The sequence below is a fragment of the Danaus plexippus genome, chromosome 12, assembly GCF_018135715.1.
Source record: "Danaus plexippus chromosome 12, MEX_DaPlex, whole genome shotgun sequence".
In the NCBI taxonomy this organism is placed as follows: domain Eukaryota; kingdom Metazoa; phylum Arthropoda; class Insecta; order Lepidoptera; family Nymphalidae; genus Danaus; species Danaus plexippus.
Genome location: NC_083545.1, coordinates 7,082,059 through 7,089,213, shown reverse-complemented (window position 1 = coordinate 7,089,213; position 7,155 = coordinate 7,082,059). Strand labels below are relative to the sequence as shown.

Here is a 7,155-nt window from a genome sequence, read left to right as displayed (position 1 = left end):
TATATTTTCTTATACATTTGAAAGTAGCAGTTGTTGTCCGTCAGTCTGTTCATCACGTAATATAACCAGTAAGAGTTACTAGCTGACGTGCATATGCTTATACTGTATTATGCCGTGGTACGTGGTACAAGCAGGGTTTTTGATAAAATGTAATTAAATTACTTTAATGATTTATTAAATATTTTGACTGAATAAAAAAGCTTGTTTCTCTCAAATATTTATTTGATAATAGTGTTACTTGTTTCATTATCATTTGTCATAGAAATTTGGACCAAATGACTGCTACTGTAGATCCCATCGAGACCTCCATCGAAATATTTTTCCACAAATACAAATTGAATCAAAAAAGTTAAAAGTATAAATTTAGTGTGTGTGTGTAAAGATATTTATATCAATGGTTGGCTTTTTGTGGCTCGAGCCGTTCCAAACAAGCTTAGAGTCGACGTATTGAGGACGGGGTAATGCAATCAAGGTCTGGTTATCCTGTGATTTTGACATTCTTTGTACTTTAAAATGAACCCCAATTAATTTGGAAATATAAATGTACTGTAAAGAATATATGATGTAACAATTTTATGAATAAGAGTTTGTTCCCAAAGTTTTTTTTAATCGTTCATTTTTAAAAAGAACTATCTGAAGGGTAGATATTTTAAAAATAACATACTTAGCTTATTTTAAACATCCACAATTTGGACATAATATTTGGAAAAAACTGTGATTCCTTACGTTTTTTCCATTTTCGATCCGTTTTGAGCTAGCTAGAAAATGGATTAATTTCTAGTGAATCATGTTTGATAAACGGCAAATTCATGCACCATGACATTAATGTAAATACGAGTCGTTTCATAAATTGTCGTGACAGGAGACTGTGAGAACATTTAAGAAATTTAACACAAATTCACTTAAATAAAATGTTAATAATTTTTTGCAGTTATTGATTAAAAGACAATAATTTACGTAAATTATTTGCATTTGGTAAGTGTAGTAAAATAAAACCAAACATTCACGTATTAGTAAAGGATTTCAGCTCATTATGGGCATAACCAGATACCAAACGAAACAGATGTTCGTACTGTAAGTGACTTGCTGGAAACTTTTATTTTATTTTTCCTTTTAAGAAAATTAGAAAATGACTCTTTAAAATCTTTCAGTCTCTAGCATCAGAACACATCTGAAAAATACTTAGAGGTGTCACCAATCCACCATTTACCTATCAGATGAATTCCGTAATTATTGGCTATTTTTTATAAAATAAAAACAAAAAATAAGAAATTATACATTCATCATATTTACTGTTAGTGATATTTGTTTGTATAAAGAAATCGTTGCAAATAATAGTTGAGAGTGCTGCTTTAACACTTTTGTATAATATTACCTTTTTCACAACCATAACAAGAAATAAATTATTTCCACTTGCAAAATATGATGATTTTTAAATTGTTAAAACATTAGAAAACTAAGCAATTTACTTAAAATAAAGAAACAAAACACGTCAGCCTCCTTAGCTCAGTGGCAGAGCACTGGTCTTGTAAACCAGGGGTCGTGAGTTCAATTCTCACAGGAGGCAACATGGTTTGTGAATGTGCTATTATTTTTCTCATATTTTGTTGCCTTTACATAAATTTTAAGAACAAAGAAACAACATCTTTTCAAACAATTCTAACTTTAATTATAAGTGTAAGTTTTCAAAAACATGCGATATCTGGTGAAAATATATAAAAAAAACAAAAGCATACCTAATATACTGAAAAATTTGTTACACAAAATTATTAGTAATTATTTTTTTTAATTATGTTTTCAATAATAAACTTGAATGTTTGTAATAATACACAAAGTCATAGTCAGATTACTCTTTTCTTTCTAAGTGAGTTTGATTCACTTTAAATGAGCACATCAAATAAATTATACCACGATTATTTTTAACTATATCTTAAAGTCTCACTGTGAATGTAAATCTAGTTACTAATAAACATTCTGTGTCAGGTTTTTACTAAAAGAACATATGAGTAGAATAATAATGGGGTAAAACACAACAAGAGAATACTAAGTATTATCGTTCAATTTATTTCAGCCCTTGTAAGAACATTTAATGATAAAAGAAAAAAACAAGGTTATTGTTGCTCGTCGTTAATGATGCAAGGAAAAATAATAATTTCTTTATTGGACCCTTTAAGTAACTAATATATATATATATATATATATATATATATATATATATATATATATATATATATATATATATATATATATATATATAAATTATCTGCGCAACTGCAGTCACCACAATGAGCTTCGTATATAATGGTATATAAATAGAGGCGAAGTTACGGATTACAAACAATCTAGATCGTTACAGAGATCGTACCTCTTCGAAATAAAGGATTCGACAAACCGTCTACGTCTTCTTTTGCTACGAGGTTACCTACAATGGTCTGGGAGCCTGACGAGAATCAAGAACAAAGGTATTGTTGACGTCAGCAATGCTGACGTCACTCTTTTCAAAAACAATGAAGTGGTTCTAAATCCGACATATACAATTATGAATATTGTGACACGTAGTTCAGTATCAATAATTATAGATAAAGTTAACTATTTATATTTAATTATTAAGGTAATAATATATGTAAGTTTCTTGTCAATATTAAACAGTTTTCTTCCTTTTTATATTGCAATTAATATTTCAAAATTTTATTTCACTTTCATCTCACATTATGGAGAGAGCTGAGTTCCTTACGATATCGACAATTACTACACGCATTGAGTTGACCGCACTCCGACTTTGAATAGAAGCCTTTCTAAGGCAGCAGCGGTAGAAATGATTTGTGGGACTTACGATGAGAGGTAGGCCCTAAAATGCTATTACTCGTGCAAGTTGGTTTTCAAATACTTTATTACGGACTGGAGCCCCACCACCGTACCCTGGACGAGGATGAAAACTCAACAAGAGGGACCCGGATGATGGCCGCTATACAATAAGGTCTCAGTCTTGGTGACCAACCTTGAATCCTAGCTCTATGAACTCCGATACTAGTTTAGTTGATATTTTTAGTATAAATTCTATAGTCCTGTTGAAAGAGTGGAACTCCCTTTATAGTACGTAAACAGAGTTTGTAAAATGTAATTTATATTCATATTTTGTGTACCATTAATGTCTATTAAACTTTTGTGGGTGTTTGTAGTTTATATTTCATTAGATTAATATAAGCGGTTTTCAGACAAATTGCAAAAAAAAAATATGAAAATTGTTTCTGGTCCTTTTTTAGCCTTTACAGAGAAATATAAGTCATCCTTACAAACTTGAAAGAATTACACCGCTGTTAAACTAAGTGGTCATGAGCCTCACTTCATTCCGAAATTCTAAAACATACTAAATATTGCATTAATTATAGATAACTTTATTATGTCAGACATTGTCAATAAATTTCTCAAAACTTAACTTTTATTTAACACAAGATTGTCTAATGTAAAATATATATTTACGTAGAATTTGTACATAAAAGTTGCGATCTGTTTATAAATCTGAGTTCAAGGTTTACATTTAATTCACTGCCTTTTAAATGTTTAATTCATTTTATTTTTACGTTTTTATTTAAATATAAAAAATTCTGAATCTCATTGGATTTATTTTGTACTTTAATAGTGTTTCCTTTATTAATGGACAATACAGTTTATATCATCATTTGAATCGCATGTGTACTTTATACATAGAAACTATATTATAAGGCAAGGAAGTAAATCCATGGCTGAATCACAGTCTCCACTTCAACAAACCGCTCTAAGCTGTTTGAATTGGTTCAAGCGACAGCAAGTAAGTCTTTTATACAGTAAATAATAAAACTTAAATGCAAATAACATTTTTCAAAGGCATTCTTTATGTTTTGTTTTTGATTTACAATACAATATAAATAGTTTGGCCAAAAAAACTATTCCATAGAAACTTTTTCTTTTCCAACTTTTTAATTACTTTGAATTTAGAATACGTATATTATTTTAAAACTAACAAGTACTATGTTGGCAAGTTCTCAATATTTAAGCATTATAATTGTCATTAATGACAGGCGGTTCAATCGTGTCAAGACACGAAACAACTCGGGTGCACATGTTTTTAGTACTATTGCTAGAATACCATCCGGTTAGCGACCCAAATGTAAACTTGATATAAGCTTTGTTTATGACAAGACGAGAAGAGGAAAGAAGTCAAGAAAAGTCAAACAAGCAGTGTTGCTTTCTCTTCTTGCCGTATGAAGTAATTTTTGTACAGGTTTAGCAAGAGGATGAAGTGCGGATTTAAAAAAATTATCTAGATCGCTTTAGCTAGGGACAGAAAGCTTTCTGACAGAAGTTGAGTAGAAAATTTTGTGCCCTAATGGTTAATACGATCGAGACAAGCCTTCATTAATGCATTATTGAATGATATGTTTGCTTGGTTAAAGATTCTCTTCATAGAATTTACGTCCGGGTTTTCACAGTTTCGAGTATCTAACTATGAGAGATATACCGTGTGCTTGTGTCGTTCAGCTTAACTACAATCAGCAATGAACCATGTCAGAGTTTTTCCACTAAAAGTTATGTCGATGAAGGGAAGAACCTATTCCATCACTTGAAGTTTTAAATCAGTTATAGACTTAATAAGACTAGAATTTTGTCTAGGTCTGTTGTCAATAAAAAATGTAAACAATTGGCTGTGTGGTCATCTGCATTCTGCACTTTGTAGCTTCTTTTACCAGATGGGCAATATTTTGTGACAAATCAAAAATTTGTATGAAAAGAACTCGTCTTGATCGTGGGTATAAATGTGCTCTGAAAAGATCAGCTGTGTTGAAAAGTACCAAGGTAGGGCAACATCGGTAGTCTTACTGAGATGTTATAATATGTAGGTCCCCTGCTCGGTCGGTCGGTCTCTGTGTGATCGGGAGACAACGGCATAATGAGATCTAAGATTTTTGCGAGTTTTATTCAATTAGGGCCCGAACCAAAAAATTTGTAATAATTTTTACAGTTTAAATATAAAATTAGTTATCTAAATTTAACGATGTCGAATCTTTCTTGTTTAGTTCGCTCGAGATGATATAATGAATAAAGTTTTGAATTGTGTAACGGAGAGAAATGAGAAGCGATTTGTTTGCCAACTCTCTAATCTCTTTTTAAACCTCCTCAATATTAATATAGATTTCTACACAAAGTATTTTTATTATTATGATTCGACTGTTATTGGAATAATTCATGTATTTGGAAACTCATAACTGTTTTAAATTATTTTGTTTCGTATAACGATTTATGTTTTTATTTCTATATTCACACACTAATTTTTAGCAACTTGTTCTAGGATTCTAAGTTTTTTAAAATTTTGCGGTATATATCTTTATATTATATAAAAAAAATATATATATCAGAACAATCAGTTAGGTATTTTACGAGCAAATATGGGTATTTAATATTCTCATAAGTTATTGGATATTTAAAAAATATTTTATTTAATTAAAATTAATACAACATTTGATGTTTATATTTATCAAATAGGAAAAAATACAGACGTTTCATCATTCATCAGCGATTTTAATTCCAACTCAAGCTGATTACAATTTAAACAATGTCGTGGGTTGATTTAACGTCGAAGTGCACTCCTGTAACTGGAGCGTCGGGATGACTGAATTGAATTCATATATGTATCTCATGAATTGTCATTTCTCATCATTAAAATAATTAGTTTCGATGTCATCACATGACTGCCGCGGGAGGGAGCCGATGAGTTAAGTGCCCCAGTTTGTATGCTCCACTTATTTTGTATTGATAGGACACTGAATAGTATTTTGTTTGTAATGATTTTTATATGGTATTTTTTATTTTGTATCAATGCTTCCGCTAGGTATGTTAGTGTAGGATGAGAGGTTGAATGGGACACCGTGTGTGGAGATTGTTTTTTCCAACTTTAGGAATCTTAAAACAAGGTGATTTAACACTTATTTATCTATTTTATATTTAATATGTGTTATTGTTTTTAAATTGAATTTCCATGATATGTATATGATTGGGTTTTAAAATGTTGAATAAAAAATAAAATTAACTCCTTAATTACTTGTACATATGTAAGATAAAATTTTGGAAAAGTTTGTCAACTTTAGTTTTTATATTAGTGTTGTTTCTTAGTCGAACTAATATAACCATAAAAAAGTTATTTCTTGGTAATATATACCTTTTTTGAAAAAATGTGTAAATGATGAAGTAATGTATTAAACACATAAAACAATAGTAAATATCGTATAAAATGTTATTGAAGCATTCTTATATTATAATTACAAAGAAGGTCTTCGGGGAAACAAGAAAATTTCGTCACAGAAGATATTATAACATCATATTATTTAAATATGACAATATGCGGATTTCGGACAATTTTATTTTTTTTTTTATTAGAATAAATATATTAGTATATTTGAAACAACCACATCCATCAATTAAATTTTTCTTGTTAAATTGCTATATACTATATGAAAAGTATTACAAAAACACCATTTTATATTAAGACACCTAGTTTATATGTATATATGTAGGTATGTAAGCATACTTATGCTAGTAGAGGCCTGACGTCTAAAATGTTCAGTTTTAAAACAGTAATAAATACCTTGATGTCAACAAACATTTCAGAATCTGATTACGGATTTAAAATTTAATTGTATTTTAAGCTTTTGTCTAACATTTTAATTTGTTTTCACGTCTTTTTCTTTTCGGGCAACATTTTCAAGAGAATGGGAATTTTAAATATCAAGTTATAAAGAAATGAAAGCTTCATTTTTGCCAACGATCTGCAGAATAAAGTTGAATTATTGATAACACGAATGCGGATGATTTAAAAAAGGATTAATATTGAATGGTGATGAAGACTTATTGAAAATTTTGTTGATTTAACTCTGATAGGTACAATATAATATATATGTTTACGGCACTAAGTTTAAGACTTCATTAGTTATAAACGACTTAAATTAGTTAGACATTCAATATCTTTAATGTTATTGCTGTTATTCAATACTTGTGATTGCTCCAATTCAATGATGTCAATACTTTAAACTGTTGAGCACACCAAGCTCTTTCAAGGCTAATTTAGCTTTAACACCCGAAATGAACTCCTTTCTGTTATGTTGGTTGATATTAAAAGACGAA

The 7,155-nt window shown here is 29.5% G+C and overlaps 1 non-coding gene across 1 annotated transcript; it reads left to right on the top strand.

The window, feature by feature from the left end:
* Positions 1-1,495: 1,495 nt before the first annotated feature.
* On the top strand, positions 1,496-1,567 carry Trnat-ugu (transfer RNA threonine (anticodon UGU)). The gene has a single exon. It is a non-coding gene; the product is annotated as a tRNA-Thr (tRNA).
* Positions 1,568-7,155: the final 5,588 nt, after the last annotated feature.